Genomic DNA, 25,501 nt, shown 5'->3' on the forward strand with positions numbered 1-25,501 from the left:
ACAGCGGTGTTTACTACATGTCAGTTTTAAAAGTCTACCTTTAATGCTGTGTGGAGTGACACAGGCATCTAGTTTTCATCAGAAGAACCTGTCTCTTCGTGAGTGATCTGGGATGTTAGCTTTACAAGCTCCAGCTTCCATGTTATCATACTCTTGGTTTTTTCTTTTTTTAACTTCTCTACTCTAGCATGTTTGCCACTGTTTTCATTGTATAGTCCTATATGTTCTATTATCTCACCATTTCTCTCTGCAGTATCTTTCTGGCTCCTCTTTCACTATGGGATAAATTTGAAAAGTCAACCAACGGATTTGGCTTGAAGTTTTGTAAAGTGACCTGGAGAGTGTCAACATTTCTATAGTATCGAGCCGCCTCCGTGACAATGTACGCATCCAGTTTTGTGTAGCACTTCATAATTTTCTTTTTAGCTTGATGGCTTTCTTCTTATTTTTCATTCACAGTCCTTGTACGTCACTCTACTCCTGGGAATGCAATTATTTTGTGTGCTACTGTGAATGCAGTATTTGTAATCCATTTTTTTCTGAGTGCTATCTGGATGCAGAAAACCTTTTTATATAAGTATCTTTCCCAAGTGATTTTTTTCCGAAGCCTTTTTTTAGACTTTTCTATACGGTTTCAGCGACGAGCATTTTTGTGACGTTGTTTAAACGTTTTGGTGATAACCAAACACTTCTCTTTATTCTGACTGTGCTTCAAAGGGGCTTCTGTTGTTTCACCGCCTCACCAGACAATGAGCTGAGCTTCATCAACTCTCAGATTAAGAAATGCCTAAGATGTCCTCTGCAGATGTCTGTTTTTCTGCAGTAGGGAGGCAATCTCATTGCTTTAACTTTGTCATCATGACCGTTCTCATCTATGTGTTTACTAACTTCTCACGGCTGATCCTTAGATTTCTAGCACATAACACTGTCATGATATGCTCTTTATTTTAAGCACTGCTGCTGCTGCTGCTAAGTCGCTTCAGTCGTGTCCGACTCTGTGCGACCCCATAGACGGCAGCCCACCTGGCTCCCCCGTCCTGGGATTCTCCAGGCAAGAACACTGGAGTGGGTTGCCATTTCCTTCTCCAGTGCATGAAAGTGAAAAGTGAAAGTGAAGTCATTCAGTTGTGTCTGACTCTTCGCGACCCCATGGGATTTTCCAGGCAAGAGTACTGGAGTGGGCTGCCGTATTTTCAGCACAGGGAAGTTCATTTCTGTATTCATTCATTCATTTTTCTGCCATGCAACACTGTCAGGATAGACTCTTTATTTTAAGCACAGGGAGGTTCATTCCGGTATTTATTCATTCATTCATTCTTCTGGCATGTCACACTGTCAGCATATACTCTTTATTTTAAGCACAGAGAGACTCATCCCTGTATTCATTCATTCAACCTGTATTTGACTACTTCAAATTACTATCTGTACAATAAGGTAACGAACATAAGGTAACGAATGGAAGGTAACAGAAGACAATCCTGGAGCAAGCCAGTATTAAAGTAATACAATGGGGTGGTGTTCCAATGCTGTAGATACTTTATCCTGGCTCCATCTCTTTGAAAAGATTAATAATTTCAGTGGATGAGCCAAGAGAAGGATCCAATACCGAGCTAATAGGAGCACTCTGAGTGGGGAGTGGGTTTGACCTCCTTGATGTACAAAAGGAAGGCCAGTTTGGCATTGCTGGATTAATGCCTGGTATTGAATTTGCTGTGCTGTTGCTGTTCAGTCGCTCAATTGTGTCCGACTCTTTGTGACCTCATGGACTGCAGCACGCCAGGCTTCCCTGTCCTTCACCATCTCCTGGAGCTTGCTCAAACTCATGTCCATCGAGTCAGTGAGGCCATCCAACCATCTCATCCTCTGCTGCCCCCTTCTCCTCTTGCCCTCAACTCTTCCCACCATCACAGTCTACGAATTTGCTGTAAAACTAAGGAATCTTTGGAAGCTCCCTCATACCCTAAGACCATGCACCTAAATTCAGATTTTGCAGTTTAATATTCTTTTTAAACGTAACTCAAGCTTCACATCTCACAACACCTGTACCTGTGTCTGCCAATGACAGCAAGACAGAGATCAAAGATGTGGTCTGGTCGACCTTTGGCCAGGTTATACTAAGGAGTACATACCTTCCTTTAGGAATAATGGAACACTTATAAACAAGAAAGCAGGCTGACATCACATATGCATGTATGTATGTAATATATCTTAGACTTTCCTTTTAGGGTAGCTTTAGATTCACAGCATAACTGAGCAGGAGGTACAGACTATTCCTATACACTCCCTGCCACCGCACAGGCACATACCACCCCCATCCAACCCCCACCCCCTGTCAACAAAATCAACACCCTCCACCACGGAGGTACATGTGCTGAAACTCATGAATCTATACTGAGCCATTATCACCCGAGTCCGTAGCTTACATTAGGGTTTGCCCCTAGTGCCATACAGACTGCGGGTTTGGACAAACGTATAATGACATATATGCAACATTTTCCTTGTTCAGTCACTCAGTCGTGTCTGACTCCTTGTGACCCCATGCACTGCAGCACGCCAGGCTTCCCTGTCCTTCACCATCTCCCAGAGCTTGCTCAAACTCACGTCCATCGAGTTGATGATGCCATCCAACCATCTCATCCTCTGTCGTCCCCTTCTTCTCCCGCCACATCACGGGATCACAAGGAATTAACTCATTGCCCCCAAACACCTCTGTGTTCCACTGATTCTTCCCTCTCTCCCTCCCTCCCGACGTATATTTTCAAAACACCCTCTGGTTCGTGGTCAGGTAATTTATTAGACAAAGGGAACCGTTGGAACAAAGGAAACAAGTTTCTGGGAGCCAAGGTTTTGTTTGGCTCTCTGCATTCATAGTTTAAAAATGAGACCAATCTGACTTTGGTCAGATTTGGCACTTAGGATATCTTTCAGAAGGCCTCCCCCTCCAAAACAAGTCTATGACTCTGTAAAACCTTTGGCATGATAGGATCCAAGGGAATATTACCAATCTCCTTTTTATTGTTTAGCTGTCAGCAGACCAAAGTGTATGGATGTGAGAGCTGGACTATAAAGAAAGCTGAGTGCTAAAGAGTTGATGCTTTTGAACTGTGGTGTTGGAGAAGACTCTTGAGAGTCCCTTGGACTGCAAGGAGACCCAACCAGTCCATCCTAAAGGAAATTAGTCCTGAATATTCATTGGAAGGACTGAAGCTGAAACTGAAACTCCAATCCTTTGGCTACCAGGCGGGAAGAACTGACTCATTGGAAAAGACCCTGATGCTGGGAAAAATTGAAGGCAAGAGAGGGGGATGACAGAGGATGAGATGGTTGGATGGCATCACCGACTCAACAGACATGAGTTTGAGTAAACTCTGGGAGTATGTGATGGACAGGGAGGCCTGGCATGCTGCGGTTCACGGGGTTGCAGAAAGTTGGACACGACTGAGTGACTGAACTGAACCAAGACCAAAGCTATGCAGACAATGGTTACTTTTCAAGAAACTTCCCAGGAGGTGGAAGAATCAGACTACAGGGAGGCTGTGGCCACCAAGCAAGCAGACCAGATTCTCCAGCTGTGTTCTAATGGTCCTGAAGGACACTTAACACCAGGGCCTCGAAGACCCCTTCCTTTTCTAGGTATGGTTGTTTTGCATCTTTCCCTGATACGTATGCATGCCGCCTGTAGCACAATGACACGCTTCTACCTACACATACAAACTTTTACACACACACATACAGAGTCAATCCTCATTATCTGTGGTGGCATTGTCCTGAACATCACCACACATATCCAGTTAGCAAGTACAGAACCACTGGCTCCTAGAGGAAACACAGGGTAAGGTGCCTATGGGCTTCCGGGCACAACATTTTAATCCACTGATTGGCACATAACTGCTTCCCCAATGGCTCATTAGTAAAAAATAAATAAATAAAAAAAAATCTGCCTGCAATGCAGGAGATGTGGGTTCAGTCCTTGGGTGGGGAAGATTCTGTTGTGGAGGACATAGTTATTACCCACTTAAGTATTCTTGTCTGGGAAACTCCATGGTCAGAAGAGCCTGGCAGGCTACTGTCCACGGGGTTGCAAAGAGCTGGACTCGACTGAGCAATTCAGCACTGTTTACAGACACCTTATTGAATACATACTGCTGATACACTAACACTGAACACACATCCATCACGCAATGCCCCGCATAAAGCTTATCCAGCACCTATTTGCTCCATAAGAGATGTGGCAATCTTAACTACCTTCATAGTTCAGTACCACACCCCAGGTATTTTAAGTGGTGCAATCATGAAACAAAAGCACAGACATGCAAGCAGCTTTTCAGACCAGGTGAAGGACACCTGGTTAGAGGAAGAGAGATAAGACAGGAAGGCAGAGGCCTGCCCTCAGCTAGGAGCACGGTCGCCAAGGGAACCCCAAGATCAGTGAAGATACATTATTTAAATGAACTGCACACAAATCTGCTGCTGTGGGCCCACTGAGAGTGGACTGAAAATTTCCACCACCGTGCATGTCCATGGATGACTATCAACACATGGCAAGGACTAATTTGGGGGCTTCAAACCTACAAATGCCGAACCAACAAATAAACGAGAGTTCACAGCAGTGTGTCTTTTCTGCAACAGACTCTGTGAGCTCTTTGATGGCAGGACACATGCACGGCCCATCCTTGACTCAACGAAAACAGCATCACACCCAATCCTGCTAATCCACAGATTAGTATTTTCAAACTTTAAACAATTGTAACATTTTTTTTTTAAACCTGAAGTCTGATAAAAGTGTGCTTTTCTCTGCTTGACTTGTGTCCTTCTCCTTGCCCTTTTGGGAAGGTTTAACACGAACTGAACAAGACGTTATTACAAAGAGACATCAACACTTTCTAGGAGTCACGCTTTTCAGATTCTAGACTCTCAGCTTAGTGTGTTTTTCTTGACTCAAAGCTGACTCACTCCCCAGGTGCAATACCAGTGAAAGGCCATGATAATTCCTCTCCTAGAAAACCAGAGATCAGACACCACGTTCAATTCCCATCCACGTGTCATTCCTGAGCTGTCTGCAGTGTGAAAATGTCTAATATACAATAGCTGGTACCGCTGGAATAAACACTTCACCAAAAATTGCAAGCTCTCTGGTGGGGGTTTCAAATGCCCCACTTTCCCATTGGGAATTATTTGGGAAAAGCACCTCCTGGAAGCAAGTAATCTCTGCTCTACATGGAGTTGTATGAGGGCGAAGTGAACTCCGAGATTGGTGAAGATACATGACTTATAGGAACCTGCATGCAGACTCGCCTCTGATATGCCCATCCACGTAGGAGGTCTTTCGGAGCAGTTTCAATGCATTTTTGTCGAATAACTCACCCCTGTGGGAAGCTTTTCAGAGGGCTGTTCTTCAACACTCGGGGTCTGATACTGTTCAGGGCAGCAAACTCAGAGCTGAATCTATGCTAGCACCAAGTCTATCGAGTTTTCAGGAGATGTCGCCCCTGGCTGTGCTGAGGATGGGGGTGACGTAGCCCACAGCTGACACACGTCCGTCAGCTCTGTGTTCTCTGCCTCCTCTGAGGGCTGAGTTAGAAAGTGTTCCCACGGATCGGCAGGGGTGGGGGGGGGGGTGCTCCAGAATCTCCAAACGGGCATGTGGCCCCATACATAAGCCCAGTGTTCTGGAAGAGACGCTGATGTAAATGTGTGACCCCCCTCGGGACAGACAAGCTCTGAACTCTTCCCTTCTCTCATCTCCCAGAAACGTTTCCACAGGAGGAAGCATCTGGGGTTTCCTGGCTTGAAATTCTAGGACTCAGTGGGAGTTAGTGACATGTCCCCAAGGAGGCTGCTCCAACCAGGGAGAAGGAGGGAAGATGGGAGGCTTATGAGACCCAGGCCGAGGGGTGACCCAGAGCTGGGCTCTAAACTAGACCTACTGGTTTCCATTAGAGCCCTCTTTCTGAGCAAGGAGTCTGGCAGGCAGCTGAGTCCTGGGACTAGACCCGTTTATTGGGAGGCCACTGACCCACACGGCACGTGTAGCAAGACCACTTCCCAGTCCCAACCAGGGCAGCCCTGGCTTTCGAAGATGCCCGCAGGCACCACTGGGATCCAGGCCTCAAGTTCAGGCCAACCTTGCCCCTGAGCTACAGAGTGTGGTATGCTTTAGTTCCCTTCATGTCCCACCCAGTGGAAATAAACTGGCTTTCTGGAAGAGCACCCAGACAGTTCCTAGGCAGGCACAAAAGAGACGCTCTTTTGATGCAGAGGGATTCGAACACTCATGCCATCACTGAAGACTGCTATGATCTGGGCATTACTGCAGGACATTTGGATGGAAATACGGTCCTGCTAAGAATGAACACTGACGAGATACTTGGCGACTCCGTCAGTTCAGTTCAGTTCAGTCGCTCAGTCGTGTCCAACTCTTTGTGACCCCATGGACTGCAGCACGCCAGGCCTCCCTGTCCATCACCAACTCACAGAGTCCACCCAAACCCATGTCCATTGAGTCGGTGATGCCATCCAACCATCTCATCCTCTGTTGTCCCCTTCTCCTCCTGCCCTCAATCTTTCCCAGCATCAGGGCCTTTTCAAGTGAGTCAGTTCTTCGCATCAGGTGGCCAAAGGATTGGACTTTCAGCTTCAGCATCAGTCCTTTCAGTGAATACTCAGAACTGACCTTCTTTAGGATGGACTGGTTGGATCTCCTTGAAGTCCAAGGGACCCTCAAGAGTCTTCTCCAACACCACAGTTCAAACGCATCAATTCTTTAGTGCTCGGCTTTCTTTATAGTCCAACTCTCATATCCATACATGACTCCATATATACATGCCCACTCCACATGCATGACCATTTCAGCATTACTTCCCAATAAAATGCTAGCAGAGCAAAAACTCACCACATACACTACAAAAGTCACTCTAGAAACAGGAATAGTACAATCTGCCTTCCTCTTCATTCATTCTCTATAAACAATTCACCACGAAGGAGGAGTATAAGACACTCACCATATCATTGTTCTTTTTCACTTCCTTTCAGATTCATTTACCTTTCATCCATTCATATGGACGGATGGATCAAAAGCTCAATTATAAACTTTGTTTTTCAGAATTTCAGTTTTTACAATTCAAGCTTGTTTTCATTTCTATACTATAAATGGTTTCATCGAAGAACTGAAATCATTCAGCACAACAGATGCCTAACTCTCTAGTATGGTGGATTATATTTTAAGATGCTCTATCTTGAAAACAATAGGTTGACTGCAACTTTTTAAATTCGTTGCTTTGTTTTGTCGTTTGCCAGTCTCAAAGTTAAGACCATTGCTACTTTTGCCCCAAAAAGCATGTTGCTCTAAGAAATCTCTAGATAACTCCGTCTTTGTTCTTGTCAGGAACGAAAAAGAGCTACCACACACACTTAAGCATTCTAAAATGTATTTTGGGAGGTCAAATTCATTCTCAGCTGTGATTATTTTTTTACAAGGGTATACATTTTCCTTGACTGTTTTAACTGGTTTAGCAGTAAGTAATAGAAAATGGTATAGAGAGAATTTTTTTTCCTTAAAAAGATTTGGTTAATTGACTTTGAATAAAATAGTTTACTTCAATCAAGTGATAAACACCCATGAATTAAATCTACATGGAAGAAAGGCAAATGAAATCAGCAAAGCCTAAGACAAATTGCAGTCTAATGCATTTTAAACGGTTTCTCCTATATTGAGTAGGTTGGGCGAGAAAATAGGATGTGATGGGAAGAAATTGAGCTGGAAATGGAGCTGGGAAAATGAGGCCTCAGTCCCCAGCTGTTAGGACCTCACCGTGTACATCTCTGTGATTAAGGAAGTGGCTTAGATGACTTGGCTCTGACACAGAAATCTTCACTTAGCTCCTTCCGACCTTGATTCAAGGGTCTCTCTAACAGCGAAAGGAACACTGATTCCCCACATCTCTGTCACGTGAGTTACTCCTTCACGTTTAGTAACGAGACACACGGCTCACTTTTCACAAATCATGTGCTTAACGTGTGTCTTTACCAAAGAATACACATTCCGTAAGGGAGGAAATGACCGTTCACTCCTTTTTTCCCCCCAGGGATGACTCCAATCTTTGGCACACAGTAGACACTTAACAAATATTCGTTGTAAGACGGATACATAAATTAATGGACACCAACTCTATTAAAAAGCTCTTCCTTTTTCACATTGAGGAAACAATTTAGGTAACATTTTCCCAGATAACCAACAACACGCTTTTAAATCCCTTTGTGAACACGGAAGGAGGCGGAGCGTCTGTGAACCACGAAGGAGGCGGAGCGTCTGTGACCCAGGAAGGAGGCGGGCTCTTACCAGACACAGAATCCACCGTCACCTCGATCTGGAACTTAGAGCTTCCACAGCTGTGAGAAAGAGTTGTCTGTGGTTTATAAGCCACTCAGAATGTAGTATTCTATTGTAACAGCCTGAAGCAACTAAGAGAAGACCCTGGTACCACAGCTGGTAAAAGAATCCACCTGGTAATGCAGGACACCCAGGTTTCATCCCTGGGTCGGGAAGATCCCCCGGAGCAGGGCATGGCAAGCCACTCCAGTGTTCTTGCCTGTAAAATCCCAGGGACAGAGGAGCCTGGCAGGTTACAGTCCAGGGGGTCGCTAGACTCAGACACGACTCAGTGACCAAACCACCACCACTATCATTCAGAATAGTGCTTGTATATACCTTTTAAACTGACGCAAAACACAATGAATAACCTTTGCAAGTGTACAGTGTTATGGAGCTTATGAACAAGATGAAAACACTGGTAGCAGATCATTCATTCTTACCTTGGTCACTGTGCTAAGTTGCTTCAGTTGTGTCCAAGTCTTTGCGATCCCACCGACTGTAGAGCCTGCCAGGCTCCTCTGTCCTCAGAGTTCTCCAGGCAAGAATACTGGAGTGGGTTGCCAGGACCTCCTCACCTTGGTCATGAGTCAAACGTTGTTCCAAGTTGTTCTTACTAACAACATTCTGTAAGTTCAACATGAACTGAAAAAAAAAAAAAAAAAATATATATATATATATATAAACTGCTAGGCAGTTATTTACAATTACCTTCCTGGAGAGTAATTTAAAAAGTCAAATGGCAATTTTAAAAGAACAGGAATAATCAGTTTTCAGCAGCCATCTCAGCCTTTCTAAGGACTGAACTGATGCAGGTCTGTGAGGCTTTCATTTGGTTTTCGGGATAATCATATTCAGAGGTCAAAATTTTAACCATCACCATGTGAAAGGTCCTTTAACTCATTTGTGCAATTCACTTCTATAACTGAAGTGAGAAGACAGGAAAGGCTAAACCATCACCGTGTGAAAGCTCCTTTACCTCACTTGTACAATTCACTTCTATAACTGAAGTGAGAAGACAGGAAAGGCTAAACCATCACTGTGGGAAAGGTCCTTTAACTCACTTGTACAATTCACTTCTATAACTGAAGTGAGAAGACAGGAAAGGCTAAACCACACTCCATGCCACCGTTCATCAGTGCGTTCAGTACAAGTGATGTGGCCGGGAGTCTGAGAGTGCAGCCTGTAACAAGGGACCCAGAATCATAAAGATCTGACCTCGGCCGATGCCAGTTACAGACACGGGGCCTACTGCTCTTTCAGCAAGGTGCTGGAGACGGAAATACAGCTGCCTTGCAATCGTCACTGGCCTTCCGCTTTGTCTATTTTAATATTATATATTTATATAGATGAGATCATATGTCATCGTATATATAACATGCATTTGATTATATATATAAATGTTATACATAAACAAAAAAAGTCAAAGTGTTAGCTGCTCAGTTGTATCCTACTCTTTGCAACCGCATGGACTGTAGCTCTCTGCCCATGGGATTCTCCAGGCAAGAATACTGAAGTGGGTTGCCATTCCCTTCTCCAGGGGCTCTTCCAGACCCAGGGATCAAAATACATATGTAAATAAAATCCCAGAAACGATATGTATACATACATGTGTATTTGTATGTGTATATGTGTGTGTGGTTGTATATGTAAACTACATACAGGATTTTGTCTGTAACCCACTTTTATAGGCATCTTTTTGTGTCTAACATTATTCACACAAGAATATAAGCACTGTCCATGTCTTGCTTCCTGCATACTTGGGCCTTGCTTGTAATCTTTTGGAGAAACAAGCAAAACCACATTGGAACATAATCAGGGCATTTAGAGTCCCTGGAATGCCCAGAAACTCCCCAGTAGCTTACTGCCAGAGGCTCAGAGAGAAGTCTGCCATGGAACACATACCTATGAGTCTACTGTTTGTTTCATTACTAACTAAAACTATTCGGGACATTTGACACACATCTATTAAGTAATACAGTATTACTATGAGTATTTACTTAAGCCTGTAGCTAATCTTACGAGACTTATCTTGCAAGGTGGCAAAAGAATTCAAGATACGATAATGTTTGTGAACCTGTGTTGACTTACGTAATAGGACTGCTGACTTTCAGACATCTGGGAAAATAACATTTTTAAATGAAACCATTAAAATAATGTACCCTTAGGTCTCCATCCTACGGCACGGCCACACGTGGGCCATATTGAACTTGCTAAGATCGGATGTTGTTTCTGAATATTCTGCTAAAGGAGAAAAATGTGGCTTATTTTGTGAAAGCAGGGGGTCTAGAAGGAGAGTTGTATGTTATCTGATAAAAGGGAATCCTCTAGATTCCGATGCAGAGAAGGTTTAGGCTTGTTCACTGCTCAGCAAGTGCACCACGCATCAATACAAGGGAGCAATGTTACAGAATAGGGCTTCCCGGGGGGCCTTAGCGGCAAAGAACCTGCCTGCCAATGCTGGAGACATAACAGACGCAGTTCGATCCCTGGGTCGGGCAGATCCCCTGGAGGAGGGCATGGCAACCCACTCCAGTATTCTTGCCTGGAGAATCCCACAGACAGAGGAGCCTGGTGGGCTACAGTCCGTGGGGTCACAAAGAGTCAGACGTGCTTGACCATGTTAAAAAATGATGTTATTCAGTCGTTTTCATTTCAAAGCTCTGAGATCCCTGGAACTTTACGCCGTCACGATATGTAAACCAAATCCCCAGTGAATAGATATAAAAGGAACACAGGGGCCCTTTCAAGTCACCGTAGACGGGAGCTATGACTACCAGGCTTTGAAGTGTCCCCAGGACGCAAATTTGCAAAGCTCTCCAAGCTCACCGCTCTCTGCGTTCACGCAAGAATCTTGAGGAACTTCAGACACATTGCAAATACCAACTACACGTTGAGTATGTGAAGCATGTAAGAGGCCGTAACTGCAAGCAGATAAATATTATCTTCACACAGGGTACGGAGGCCACTGCTACTCACGCCAGGTGTGCGGACTTGGAAGACTGTCCACAGAGTCCTTCACTGACTGGAGCCACGCCCTTCTGGATCCTCTCTTCCCTTGTGGAAGGAACTATGACACAGTTCTACTGCAGCACAGAGTCCCGTCACCAGGCCCGGAGCAAAGCTCCTTAGAACGGACATGTCAAATAACCCGTTGGGGTGAAATATCCTGTAGTTGTCAATTAGGTCTAACTGGTCCATCGTATCATCTACAGTTTGTGTTTCCTTGCTAATGTGGGGGACACATGTATACACCCGTGGCTGATTCATGCCAATGTATGGCAAAAAAAACCACCACAATATCGTAAAGTAATTAGCCTCTGATTAAAAGGTAACCATTTGGATCATCGGTGGGGTCTAAGTCAAGCCGTACTCTGGGGACACACGTGTATCCAGAAACAAAGGATGGGGGACCGACCTACCCGTCCACGTGCTCACACAGTGCTTGTGAAATGAACAGACATGCAGGACTCAAGCTTTCTTACTTTCCTTGAAAAAGGAGCCCCCTGCAAACAAACTACTCAACCTCCAGGAAGAGAACAACGATAACATGTCCGCGTGTGTCCTGGGCAAGCTCTACCTTCAGCGGGCATGGGGGCCTGTGAAGGAGAAACCCTTAGGGTCTTTGCACCTAAGCAGGAAGGATGGGGCCTCCTGCAACCAAAGACGACCAAAGTAACAAGCTGGAAGTGACACAGGCCGCAGACCTGAGTGTGTCATTGCAGGGCTCCGGGGCTCAGAGCAAGGGGTTAGAGTGCCAACACCTCGCTTAACTGCAGGTTAAATCTGTTTGGCTGTGTGGAGCCGACTGCTTCAGCTGGCATTCCTCTATCAAAGTAGCTGCGACTTCCCAGGTGTCCAGTGGTCAAGAATCTGCCTGCCAACACAGGGGATGTAGCTTTGATGCCTGATAGAGCAAGTAAGCCCGTGTGCTGCAACGAAGATCCAACATGCCCAGAGTAATTAATTTTGTTAAATTTGTTTACAAAGTTGCAATTAAAAAAATATTTTTTATTAACTTATTTAATTGGAGGCTAATTATTTTACAATATTGTGGTGGTTTTTGATGTACATTGACATGAATCAGCGACGACTTTATATGTATCCCCCCGTCCCAAACCCCCTGCCCACCTCCCTCGCCACCGCATCCCTCTGGGTTGTCCCAGAGCACCGGCTTTGAGTGTCCTGTCTCATGCATCAAATCCGGACTGGTCATCTATTTCACATATTGTAAATGATGTACATGTTTCAATGCTATTCTCTCAAATCATTCCACCACCCTCCTCTTCTCCCACAGAGTGCAAAAGTCTGTTCTTTATATCTGTGTCTCTTTTTGTGGTCTTGCATATAGGGTTACCATTACCATCTTTCTAAACTCCATATATATGTGTTAATATACTGTATTGATGTTTTTCTTTTGACTTACTTCACTCTGTATAATAGGCTCCAGTTTCATGCACCTGATTAGAATGGGCTCAAATGCATTCTTTTTCATAGCCAAGTAATATTTCATTGTGTATACATACCACAACTTCCTTATCCATTCGTCTGCCGATGGACATCTAGGTTGCTTCCATATCCAAGCTACTGCAAACAGTGCTGTGATGAACATTGGGGTACACGTGTCTCTTTCAATTCTGGTTTCCTCACTGTGTTTCCATTCATCTGCTGATGGACATCTAGCTTGCTTCCATGTCCTAGCTATTATAAACAGTGCTGCGATGATATTGTAAAGATCCGGCAAACGTCACCCTTGCCAGCATGTCTCTGTCCCCAGGATTTCACAAAGTCACAAACGGGAAGGAATCCTCCACTCAAGGGAGCGGACGGTTCTCCTCTCACTTCTAATTTCAGACCCTGCGTCTGCAGCTCTCAGGGTCCACTGGAGATGGGAACCCTTCCTGTCCCGGGAGAAGGGCCATCCACCTTCGTTGGCACAATGTGGGGTTGGGGTGGGGGGCTACGCTTGCTTCTGGTCCCATCAGAACAACTTCATCACAGGACTACAGTTTGCTCAGCTATTCCTTCACAACCATCCATTCATACAAGCACCATCTGCCAAAGACCTGCCTTGGGCAAAAACGTGACTTCTGACTTCCATTTCCTACGCTGGAGTCTGTAAGTATTAACACAGTGCAGAACAAAAGAGACACGTCCCTGTGTTTGCAGAATCATGGTCTGTTGTTCACAAGTCCCCACTCCTCCAGTGTCGGCCACAAGCAGACCTTCCCCAGATGCACCAGCAGGTTTTCCTGAGTGTGAAGAGCTGGGTCGTCCAGCCTTACATGAGTGTGCACAGTCCAGGCAACACCCTTACAACCCAAGACGTCCTTCTCTGGTCGCACCTTGCAAATTGCTGTTCGCACCTTGACACATGCAGCTGGGCCAAGATGATCCATATCTGCAGTCACCCCTGTGTCTTTTATATTCACACCGAAAAAGGTGGTTGAGTTTTAAACTGGTGTTCCCTTGGGCAGGAGATCTGAGAGATGCAGGTTCGATCCCTGGGTCGGGAAGATCCCCTGGAGGAGGAAATGGCAATCCACTCCAGTATTCTTGCCTGGAGAATCTTTTTTAAAGATTTCTTTAAAAAAAAAATTCTCAATTTTTTTTCTTCCTGAAAAAAAAAAAAAAAAATGAAACCCTTGCAGAGAGACCCAGCTGACACTGGACAAATCCCAGCAACGTCCCGGGCCAGACTGAATGCTCTCTCTCTCCCGAACCTCCCTGCCTCCAGGACTGAGGGTCGGCCTGCAAGGATTCACACGACAGCTTCACAAAATAGGTGTATGGTTACAGAGAGCACAGACTTGGAAATTCCTGTGTGGCCTCAGGGGATGGGGGGCAGAGGGGAACAAAGCAGGATGGGGTGGGGCCTGAAAGAGGGGGCGCTGCTGTGTGGTGGGGCCTCTGTGGGCCTGGGGGGTGGTGTGGGTGCAGAGGACGTGGCAGGGGGTGTCCCTAGAAGCCAGGAAGTCTGCTCCAGGGAACTGAGTGGGTCGCTGGGATGGTCCGTCCACGACCAAGAGCAGCAGGTGGGGAGAGAGGCCGCCGGGCTTCACCAACCCCCGAGAGGCCTGCAGGTTAGATTCTGATCTATTTCTCAATCTGTTTGTCAACCCCTCTCCCCGGGGTTGGGGAGAAGCCTTGGGGCTCTCATGGAAGTGTGTGCATCTCTGCTGGAGAAACTGGGGAGGCCGTGAGCATGACTCTCAAAGAGATCAGAACATCACCATGGGGGTATTGTGTCTGTGTGCTCTACCACCTGTGGGGGTTCCGGAAGCCCCCTGGTTCCTTCCACCTGCCTGGGTCCCAGGGTACTCCTCTCTCCCCACCTCCTGTCATATTTGACCTGAATCCAGGGTACCAGTCAGCTCCCACTTTCTAACCATCTCAAAGGAATCTTGAGCCACGACTCTCAGACCCAGAGCCACGACCTTCTGACAGCTCCTGTCCTGTATGGGCGTCTCTGACCCTCATGAAACCAGGATAAAAAAGACTGTCAGCCTGAGAGTGATATAGGCTTAACCCAGGAGAAAAACCATGGTGACAAGCTGTGAACACGCAACGCGATATTCACTGATGCTGTTTGCTCACTATTCACCTGGCGTTGTGTGAGTGTACTCAGATGCTTCAGTCGTGTCCGACTCTCTGTGACCCCATGGACTGTAGCCCACCGGGCTCCTCTGTCCATGGCATTCTCCAGGCAAGAACACTGGAGTGGGGTGCCATGCCCTCCTCCAGGGCATCTTCCCGACCCAGGGATCAAACCCACGTCTCTTAGATCTCCTGTGTTGGCAGGCAGGTTTGTTACCACTAACGCCACCTGGGAAAGCCCATCTGGCATTATTTAAGAAAAGAATTTCGGGGCTTTCTGTAATTAACCTTATTTTCGTCTTTCCGCCCAAGGGAATACCGCTGAAATTCAATTGAGCTGTGTTGAATTCCCAAACAGAGAATCCCTCTCTTAAAGCCTGATCACTTATAGTGGAGAGATTAGAGCAAACGCAGTGGCATGATGGTGTTTCTTTGACTGGCAAGTGGAAAACGAGATGGCAGCTCAACTTACCTTCCCCAAATGTGTATATGTGAACACTTGTGTACACACACACACCACACACATACCAATGTACTGACAAAGGCTGACAATGAGACGAGGTGGCCCTCCTCTGTGGGAGCTGACAAGGTTCAGGCTAAAACTCTATTTATCAAAAGCTCCACTTAGGGACTTGCCTAGTGGTCCGGTGGTTAGGACTCAATGCTCATAATTCACGGGTCCCAGGTTCGATCCCCGGTCAGGGAACTAGATCCCGAGGGCCACAGTTGAGAGTTCACATGTCACAACAGAGAGCCTTCACTAAGATGCAGCCACATTAAAGGAAAAAAATAAAAGCTCCAGTTAGCATAGAAGCAGAAAACAGATCTCTCTGCTACTCTATTTTCCCACATTTTTTTTTCCCCCAGAAAACACCACCACCCTTGGTATGAGAGGGAAATGTAAGCATTCTGCTTTAAATTTCCTAGGAGAATACATGCAGGAAGTTTCACTAAGTTCTCTCAGCTATAGCATGCCCTGCATCTAGGAAAAGTCTGATTTCAAAACTAACCAAGTGCCTGTCCTCAGAGTCCCAGGGGTGAGGTCCTGTCCTGGCCTCTCCAGGAAAGACATCTGCACTCTGACGAGTGTCTGGATCCACGCGTGTCTCTGCAAGAGAACCTCACTCCACTCTTTTTCATGGCTGAGTAATATTCCACAGTCTATGCGTACCACATCTTCCTTATCCATTCATCTGTCAGTGGGCATCTAGGTCAGTTCCATGTCCTGGCTATTATAAACAGCACTGCAGTGAACACTGCGGTGCGTGTGTGTTTTTTTTTTTTTAATTATACTTTTCTCAGGGTATATGCCTACTCTGTTAAGGCACACATGTCAAGGTTCAGATGAACGTCTCTGCAAGCTAGAAATAGAGACATGGACGCAGACAACATACAGTGACATGAAGGTCAGGAAGGAAGTGTGGGATGAACTGGAAGATGGGGACTGAGGCACACATAGTACTGATATCATGTAGAATATAGATAGCTAAGGAGAACCTGCTTTATAGCACAGGGAACTCTACTCAGTGCTGTCTGCTGACCTAAACGGGAATGAAGTCTAAAAAAGAGAGGGGAGCTATATACATATGTATATGGTGGGCTTCCCTGGTAGCTCAGTTGGTAAAGAATCCACCTGCAATGCAGGAGACCCCAGTTCGATTCCTGGGTCAAGAAGACCCACTGGAGAACAGATAGGCTACCCACTCTAGTATTCTTAGGCTTCCCTGGTGGCTCAGCTGGTAAAGAATCCACCTGCAGTGTGGGAGACCTGGGTTTGATCCCTGGGTTGGGAAGATCCCCTTGGAGAAGGGATAGGCTACCCACTGCAGTATTCTGGCCTGGAGAATTTCATGGGCTGTATATTGTCACCCTGCTTATTTAACTTCTATGCAGAGTACATCATGAGAAACGCTGGACTGGAAGAAACACAAGCTGGAATCAAGATTGCCGGGAGAAATATCAATAACCTCAGATATGCAGATGACACCACCCTTATGGCAGAAAGTGAAGAGGAACTCAAAAGCCTATTGATGAAAGTGAAAGTGGAGAGTGAAAAAGTTGGCTTAAAGCTCAACATTCAGAAAACGAAGATCATGGATCCGGTCCCATCACTTCATGGCAAATAGATGGGGAAACAGTGGAAACAGTGTCAGATTTTATTTTTCTGGGCTCCAAAATCACTGCAGATGGTGACTGCAGCCATGAAATTAAAAGACGCTTACTCCTTGGAAGGAAAGTTATGACCAACCTAGATAGCATATTCAAAAGCAGACACATTATTTTGCCAACAAAGGTCCGTCTAGTCAAGGCTATGGTTTTTCCTGTGGTTATGTATGGATGTGAGAGTTGGACTGTGAAGAAGGCTGAGTGCCGAAAAATAGATGCTTTTGAATTGTGGTGTTGGAGAAGACTCTTGAGAGTCCCTTGGACTGCAAGGAGATCCAACCAGTCCATTCTGAAGGATATCAGCCCTGGGATTTCTTTGGAAGGAATGATGCTAAAGCTGAAATTCCAGTACTTTGGCCAGCTCATGCAAAGAGTTGACTCATTGGAAAAGACTCTGATGCTGGGAGGGATTGAGGGCAGGAGGAGAAGGGGACGACAGAGGATGAGATGGCTGGATGGCATCACTTACTCGATGGACGTGAGTCTGGGTGAACTCCGGGAGTTGGTGATGGACAGGGAGGCCTGGCGTGCTGCGATTCATGGGGTCGCAAAGAGTCGGACATGACTGAAGTGAACTGAACTGATAGTCCACAGGGTCGCAGAGAGTTGGACACCACTGAGCGACTTTCACTTTCACTTATATATATGTGTGTATATATATATATAGATGATTCACTTTGCTGTACAGCAGAAACTGACACAACACCATAAAGCAACAATACTCCAATAAAAATTAATATTTTTTTAAAAAGAGACGGCAGAATACAACAAGCATCAGAACTCAGGGTGGTCAAGCTGAGGCCTTCTCTACTAGGGGTACATTTAAAAACTATATCAACTCCATGCATGCTAATGGATGTGGGTATGTGGGGCAGAAGCTGAAATAAAAACTATGTGAAACAGAGCTTTTAACTTGCAAATTTTGAGGCAGAATCCTGGCCCATACAAGTGTGAAACCAAATTATTTGCAATCTTGGATGTAAAACCATCCAGTACAGTCTAGGCCTGTTCTATTTACTTACTTTCTTTTTTTTCTTGCTGCAGAAGTGTTTTTCACCCCCTCCTTCTTTTCTTTCCCTTAAAAGAAACTAACTGGGCTGGCAAGTTCATCAAAGCAATTTACTGAGAATGCACTTTGACAGACCGCATTAAGAATGTTGACTTGTGAAACAAAGGGCTGTTTTATCATGCACATAAATTACATGCTTCAAAAAAAAAAAAAAAAGGTTCAGAATTCCTTAGTGATACTCTAGTCAGTGCAGAAAGGAATTTTGCCCATCTTATTTTATTTTTTGTTTCAGTACTTCAAAAGCTTTGCCCGGGAACCCATGGCTCACAAAACTCACAATAGAAAAGACTGCATCGTACATGATGGTTTACTATTTGCATCGATTAAAAATAAATTTAAGTCAACCTATACTGGGCTTCCCTGGTGGCTCACTGGTAAAGAATGCACTTGCAATGCATGAGGTGTGGGTTCCATCACTGAGCCTGGAAGATCCCCTGGAGAAGGGTATGGCAACCCACTCGAGTATTCCTGCCTGGAGAATCCCATGGGGAGAGGAGCTTGGTGGGCTACAGTCCATGGGGTCGCAGAGAGTTGGGACATGATTGTGCACTCATGTACACACAAAGTTTATCTATTAAGTATCAACCACAAGGCAAAGACTGTCAGTTCAGTTCAGTTCAGTCACTCAGTTGTGTCTGACTCTTTGTGACCCCAAGAACTGGACCCTGTTCATCACCAACTCCTGGAGCTTACTCAAATTCATGTCCATTGAGTTGGTGATGCCATCCAACCATCTCCTCCTCTGTCGTCCCTTCTCCTCCAGCCTTCAATCTTTCCCAGCATCAGGGTCTTTCCCAATGAGTCAGTTCTTCGCATAGGGTGGCCAAAGTATTGGAGCTTCAGCTTCAGCATCAGTCCTTCCAATGAATATTCAGGACTGATCTCCTTTAGGATGGACTGGTTGGATCTCCTTGCAGTCCAAGGGACTCTCAAAAGTCTTCTCCAACACCACAGTTCAAAAGCATCAGTTCTTCGGCGCTCAGATTTCTTTCGAGTCCAAGTCTCACATCCAGACACGATACTGGAAAAACCACAGCTTTGACTAGACGGAGCTTTGTCGGCAAAGTCATGTCTCTGCTTTTTAACATGCTGTCTAGGTTGGTCACACTGGACGCTGTTAGAGGCACAAAGGTGAACGGGTCAGTGTCAGGAGAGAGAGCCGGGAATGAAAAACCTCCTCGAACGAGTTGTGCATGGGCGACTGTGAGAGCTGCCCTGCATGACTGCAAAGAAGTGCTTACTTATATTTGCTTGAGGGCTCATAAAGCATTTCATGTTACATCAAACTGTGATCCCACCTTTCTTGGGGGAGGGACCTTCATGGACAGAGATTCTGTAAGCATAAAGCAGCGTGAACACAGGTCACACCCTCCCACTTCAGGTGTGCAAAGGTGGAGGGTTTCACTTCTGGTCTGAAGCACATAAAAGAGGAAGGAGCAGAGATAAAGCTGGATAAAGGGGGGTTGGTAAGACAGCTGGAAATGTTTGCATGATGCCACGAAGAGCTGATAAGATAATGCTATGGTCTGACCTATGATTCAAGACGCCTAATCCAGAAAGATCGTGTGGATGAACTGGTAGGAGGGGTAACAAAAAGAATCGCTGGGGGACTGTCATAAAAATGGTCTGAGAGAGGACTTCCCTAGTGGCCCAGTGGTTAAGCACCCACCTGCCGAGGCAGGGAACAGGGGCTCTATCCTCTTCCGTCCACGATGATCCCATGTGCCGCAGGGGAGCTAAGCCCGTGTGCCCCAAAAATGGAGGCCTGGACACCCTAGAGCCGGCGCTCCTCAATGAGAGAAGTCAGCACAAGAAGAAGTCCATGCTCGGCAAATGGAGAGTAGCCTCCACTCGCTGCAACTAGACTAAGCCCGCATGCAGCAGAGAAGACCCAGTGACGCCAAAAACAAATAAAATTAAAAAAAAATTTTTTTTTAAATTACTGAGAGAGAGACTCTCTACTAAGAGTCGGTAATAACTTTGAAAACCAAGTGAGACGCAAGGAAATGGACCAAGGATACCAGCGGTATATCTTGATAAATGTGCAGTGAAGGAAGCATTTACAAATTACTTCATTTACTGCTGGCTTGACCAAAGGTGAAGGCCAAAGATTTGCTGTTGTGTTTTTTTTTTTTTTGCCAAGACTTAGGAAACCTGAAAGTGATACAGACAGCAATGAATTTGAAACTTAAAGGCAAGGAAACAATACACACACACACACACACACACACAACTGACAACTTCATCAAATATACTAAATGCCAACAAATAAATCTAATGATGTGAAATCTTTTACACAGGAAACAACAGAAAATGCTGAGAGAATTTAAACATGACAGACATAAAGAGAAACCTCTCATGTTTATAGATTGGAAGATTCAATATTTTTCAGGTGTCCATTCTTCCCAGCTTGGTTTATAGGCTCAAGGCAACCCGTATCAATATTTCACCCAGGTTTTTGTGAGCTTGGAGAGAAAGTCAAAGGGCCTAGATTAGCCCAGGTAAGGGAGGCCTGGCGTGTTGCAATTCATGGGGTCGCAAAGAGTCTAACATGACTGAGCGACTGAGCTGAACTGAACTGAATCTTGAAATGGACCAAATGTCAAGGGTGTAACTTACGAGATATCAAGACACACAACGAAGCTACAGAAATCAACACAGCAGCACAAGAGACAAGAGAAAACATTGGAGCAAACAGTCTAGACTCTGGATGATCCACGTATGCAGTCGACTTGTTTATGAGAAAGTATCTTATCAATTCATCAGCAGAAAGGAATGTCAATTAAATAGGTCATTTTGGTTCAACGAGATATTCATGTTTTTAAAACAGGAGTCTTTATCTGAAATAAATTAATATGAAATTACAGACCATCTGTAAAACATTAATACCACAACTTGTAGCAAAAAAAAAAAAAAATTAAGAATAGGTTCATGAGCTTGAGGTATGTAACAATTTCTAAACCACACAAAAATCACTAGGCACAAAAGAACAAAATCACCAAACTGTTTTCTGTTAAAATTAAGAATTTTTGTTCATCAGCAGACATCAGTAATAGCGGTGAAGAACAATACTGGACCAGTATCCAGAACACGGGGGCTTCCCAGATGGCACTAGAGGTAAAGAACCCACCTGCCAACGCAGGAAACATAAGAGACCTGGGTTCGATCTCTGGATCGGGAAGGTCCCCTGGACGAGGGCACGACAACCCACTCCAGTGTTCTTGCCTGGAGAATCCCATGGACAGAGGAGCCTGGTGGGCTACACTCCACGGGGTCACAGATAGTCAGACACGACTGAAGCGACTTAGCACCCAGAACACACATCTAATATATACGAAGAACTCCTACAAATTCATATATAAAAGACGAGTGAATGGAACATTTTAAAACACTTGAGCAGACATTCCAAATGAGGATTTTCAAATGGTCACACACATACACACACACAAAAAACCCAGACACACACACACACACAGGAAAAGTTAATATCATTACCTACCAGGAAAAATTACAAATGAAAGCCAGAATGCATACCACTACCCAGCTACTTAGAATGAATGATATTGTTTTAAAAAGATTGTCAACTTCAAGCCTTGCATAGTTGTGAAGCTAACTAAGTATACGGCTTGAGGAAGAGCTGTTTCATAGCGTCCACTAAAAACACCCACCGTGTTTATCCTCAGAGGTAGACGGAATCTGCATGTCCGACAAAAGCACAATAGTGTTCACCGTGGATTTATGCATGAGCTCCAAATTTCCTACGCATGCATGCTCAGTCGTGTCCGACTCTGTGACCCCATGGACTGTGAGCTCCAAAGTGGGTCAACCCAAATATCCACCAATACAGTGGATTAAAAAAAAAATTACCCTTCATTTTTACATTTTTACAATATATTACCAACTAATAATAACCCAGGTGGCGCTACTGGTAAAAGAACCAGCCTGCCAATGCAGGAGACAGAGACCTGGGTTGGGAAGATCCCGTGGAGGAGGCAACCCACTCCGATATTCTTGCCTGGAGAATCCCATGGACAGAGGACTCTGGCAGGGCTACAGTCCGTAGGGTCGCACAGAGTTGGACAGGACTGCAGTGAGTCAGCACACAGGCAGTAATAAAAACAGAACGAAATATGCTGCACACAACACCTTGAATGAATCTCACACACTCACGGACGAGCAGACAAAGCTGGAAACTGCAGAGTGAGCCGCGTCAGACCCTATCCACCTACAGGTTAGGGAAGGATAAAGCAACCCATGATGGCAAATGTGCCAGTGATCACAATGTCTGGGTGAGAGGATGCTACTGACTGAGGAAGGGGCACTCAGGTAACTGCCGGGTACTGGAAAGATTTCTATTTTGATCAGAGTGTTGGTACTCTAAATAGGCTCTTTCATCTCTCAGTCGTGTCCGACTCTTTGCAACCTCATGGACTGTAGCCCACCAAGACTCCTCTGCCCATGGGATTTCCCAGGCAAGAATACTGGAGTGGGTTGCCATTTCCTTCTCCAACCTAAGTATACCCCTACGTAAAATATCACAGAATTTCCACTTAAAAGATTTGTACAGTTTATGTTTGCTATGCCTAACACGTGATATTTTTAAAACTCTGATTGTTACCTTACTTAGAATGTTAAAATATATTCCATTTGAACAAAGCGAAAATCACTTAGTCCTGTCCAACTCTTTGCAACCCCATGGACTATAGAGTCCGTGGAATTTTCCAGGTCAGAATACTGGAGTGGGTACCCTTTCCCTTCTCCAGGTGGATCTTCCCAACTGATTATAAAAGCACTTTTTAGAAAGGAGCCAAAAATCTGGTTCATTTCCCGCCTTCCCCCTTCCTCCACACCGAATCCCATTCGCATACATTTTCATATATTACACATTTTCAGCAAAACAAAGGGGGGAAAATACATTTTCTTCACTTTACTGAGAAAAAAAAAAATGAGCCCTGAGGCTATTGAAAGCATAGCAATGATTGAAAACATAAAAAGGCAACTATCTTCTTTTCTAAAAATGATTACCCTGATGATATTATACAGTGGTAATTTAAAAGAAATGTTCCCCAACAGAATTATTCCTCTACCTGACCGTTCACAGCTCTCATTTCATTTCTCATATATCTTATAGTTCTCTCTGAAAAGAAAATGGTCCTTTGGTAATATACAAGAGAACATGTGCTGAATTTGCAAAGATGGGTAATTTTGACTGGAATAAATTCATAATAGCAATCATAAGTTTCAAATAGATGGGCCGATATTCGCTTTAATATATACATTTATATATCTTTTCACCACTCGCTGGCGAAAGATGGCATTTACGGAAAGCTTCACGGGCTGATCTAATGGCTCATGTTCTAAAATGACGGAAGTTTAACTAATTTTAAGCGTGTAAGTAATGATGCCAAATACAATCACATCATTGGAAAATTCATTCAGTCAGTAGTTTTGGGTTCCAAACCTTGAGTAAGTATATTCAGTAAGTCTCTTGGCATATAGAGACATCATCTCATATAACATTTCTTAATTTCTATTTACTTTATTTTTTACTGAAGTATGAAAATGAAAATGCAAGTCGCTCAGTCGTGTCCGACTCTCTGTGACCCCGTGGACTACACAGTCCATGGAATTCTCCAGGCCAGAATACTGGAGTGGGTACCCTTTCCCTTCTCCAGGGGATCTTCCCAACCCAGGGATCAAACCCAGGTCTCCTGCATCGCAGGTGGATTCTTTACCAGCTGATCCACCAGGGAAGCCCAAAAATACTGGAGTGGGTAGCCTATCCCTTCTCTGGGGGATCTTCCTCACCCAGGAATTGAACTGGGGTCTCCTGCATTGCAGGCGGATTCCTTACCAACTGAGCTATCAGGGACGCCCCACTGAAGTATAGCTGAGTTATAATATGATGTTAATGATTGGTATACAGCAAGCTAACTCAGGGATACATATATACACTTTCCATTTCATACTCTTCTCCATTATGGTTTATCATAGGATTCTGAATAGAGTTTTCTTTGCATACAGTAGGACTCAGCTGTGTATCCACTCTATATGTATCTGGTTGCATCTGCTAATCCCGACAACTTCATAATATTTAAACAAAAGTGATTTGATATCATGAGAAGCAGGTGGTATGGAATGTTTCCCGCATACCGGCTCATCAGAAGAGGTGGCTGAAGGTCAACATTTGCTAAGTTAGCGGCAGAGGCAAGAGTCGAACACATGTCTTTTTGGGTCCAAAAGCTGGGACCCCTTTTTCGTGTCTGCTCTTTAACTCAGATGACATCCGGAGGCACTGGCGTGGCAGTCAGGATGAAGGGCTGTGGAGGGAAAGCAGGTTTCCTTCCCAGCTCTGCTTTCCACACCCCTGGGATCTTGGATGGACCTATACCCAGGTTCCTGGGGGGGAAAAAATGGCCAGTGACGGGACCTCCCTGGTTTCCCAGTGGTTAGGACTCCTCGATCCCAAAGCAGGAGGCCCGGGTTCGATCCCTGGTCAGGGACCTAGATCTCACATGCTTGCAACTAAGAGCCAGTACAGGTAAATAAATTAAAAACACAAAACATATTTTTAAAGGGCCAAAGATAATGCCAGCCTCACTGAGTTATTATGAAATCAGAGAGCAGAATGGTATGGCAAGGATGCCAGCCATATTTATGATCCCACTACATTCGGGCGCAGGGGTAGATCTTTCTTGCTGTGCCCTCTCAAGGTTTCAGTTCGCTTCAGTTGCTCAGTCGCATCCGACTGCTCGTGACCCCATGGACTGCAGCACGCCAGGCCTCCCTGTCCATCACCAACTCTCAGAGCTTACTCAAACTCATGTCCACTGAGTTGGTGATGCCATCCAAGCATCTCATCTGTCGTCCCCTTCTCCTCCCACCTTCAATCTTTCCCAGCATCAGGGTCTTTTCCAATGAGTCAACTCTTCGCATCAGGTGGCCAAAGTATTGGAGTTTCAGTTTCAGCATCAGTCCTTCCAATGGACACCCAGGACTGATTTCCTTTAGGATGGACTGGTTGGATCTCCTTGTGGTCCACGGGACTCTGAAGAGTCTCCTCCAACACCACAGTTCAAAAGCATCAATTCTTCTGCTCTCAAGGTTTGTGGGCACACATTCCTGGCATCTTTCTTTGTGCCTGGATTGCTCCTTATAAGGACCCCAGTCATACTGGCTTAGGGCCCAGCCTAATGAGGTCACGTCACCTGAATTACCTATCTAAAGGCCATGTCTCCAAATCGAGTCACATTCTGAAATACTGGAAGTTACAACTTAAACATAGGAACTTTAGCGGGGGG

The 25,501-nt window shown here is 45.1% G+C and overlaps 2 long non-coding RNA genes across 2 annotated transcripts in view; both read right to left on the reverse strand.

The window, feature by feature from the left end:
* The window catches only part of LOC139181630 (uncharacterized), a 288,747-nt gene that overhangs the window by 36,525 nt on the left and 226,721 nt on the right, over positions 1-25,501 (reverse strand). The window contains exon 8 of the long non-coding RNA XR_011565424.1: positions 8,812-9,013. This is a non-coding gene — a long non-coding RNA (uncharacterized lncRNA). The remainder of the gene's footprint in view (positions 1-8,811; positions 9,014-25,501) is intronic.
* On the reverse strand, positions 15,601-24,972 carry LOC139181631 (uncharacterized). Its single transcript, XR_011565425.1, has 2 exons — positions 15,976-24,972; positions 15,601-15,725 (listed from the first exon to the last, which is right to left on the reverse strand). It is a non-coding gene; the product is annotated as an uncharacterized lncRNA (long non-coding RNA).

The sequence above is a fragment of the Bos indicus genome, chromosome X (assembly GCF_029378745.1).
Source record: "Bos indicus isolate NIAB-ARS_2022 breed Sahiwal x Tharparkar chromosome X, NIAB-ARS_B.indTharparkar_mat_pri_1.0, whole genome shotgun sequence".
NCBI classification, from domain to species: Eukaryota; Metazoa; Chordata; class Mammalia; order Artiodactyla; family Bovidae; genus Bos; species Bos indicus.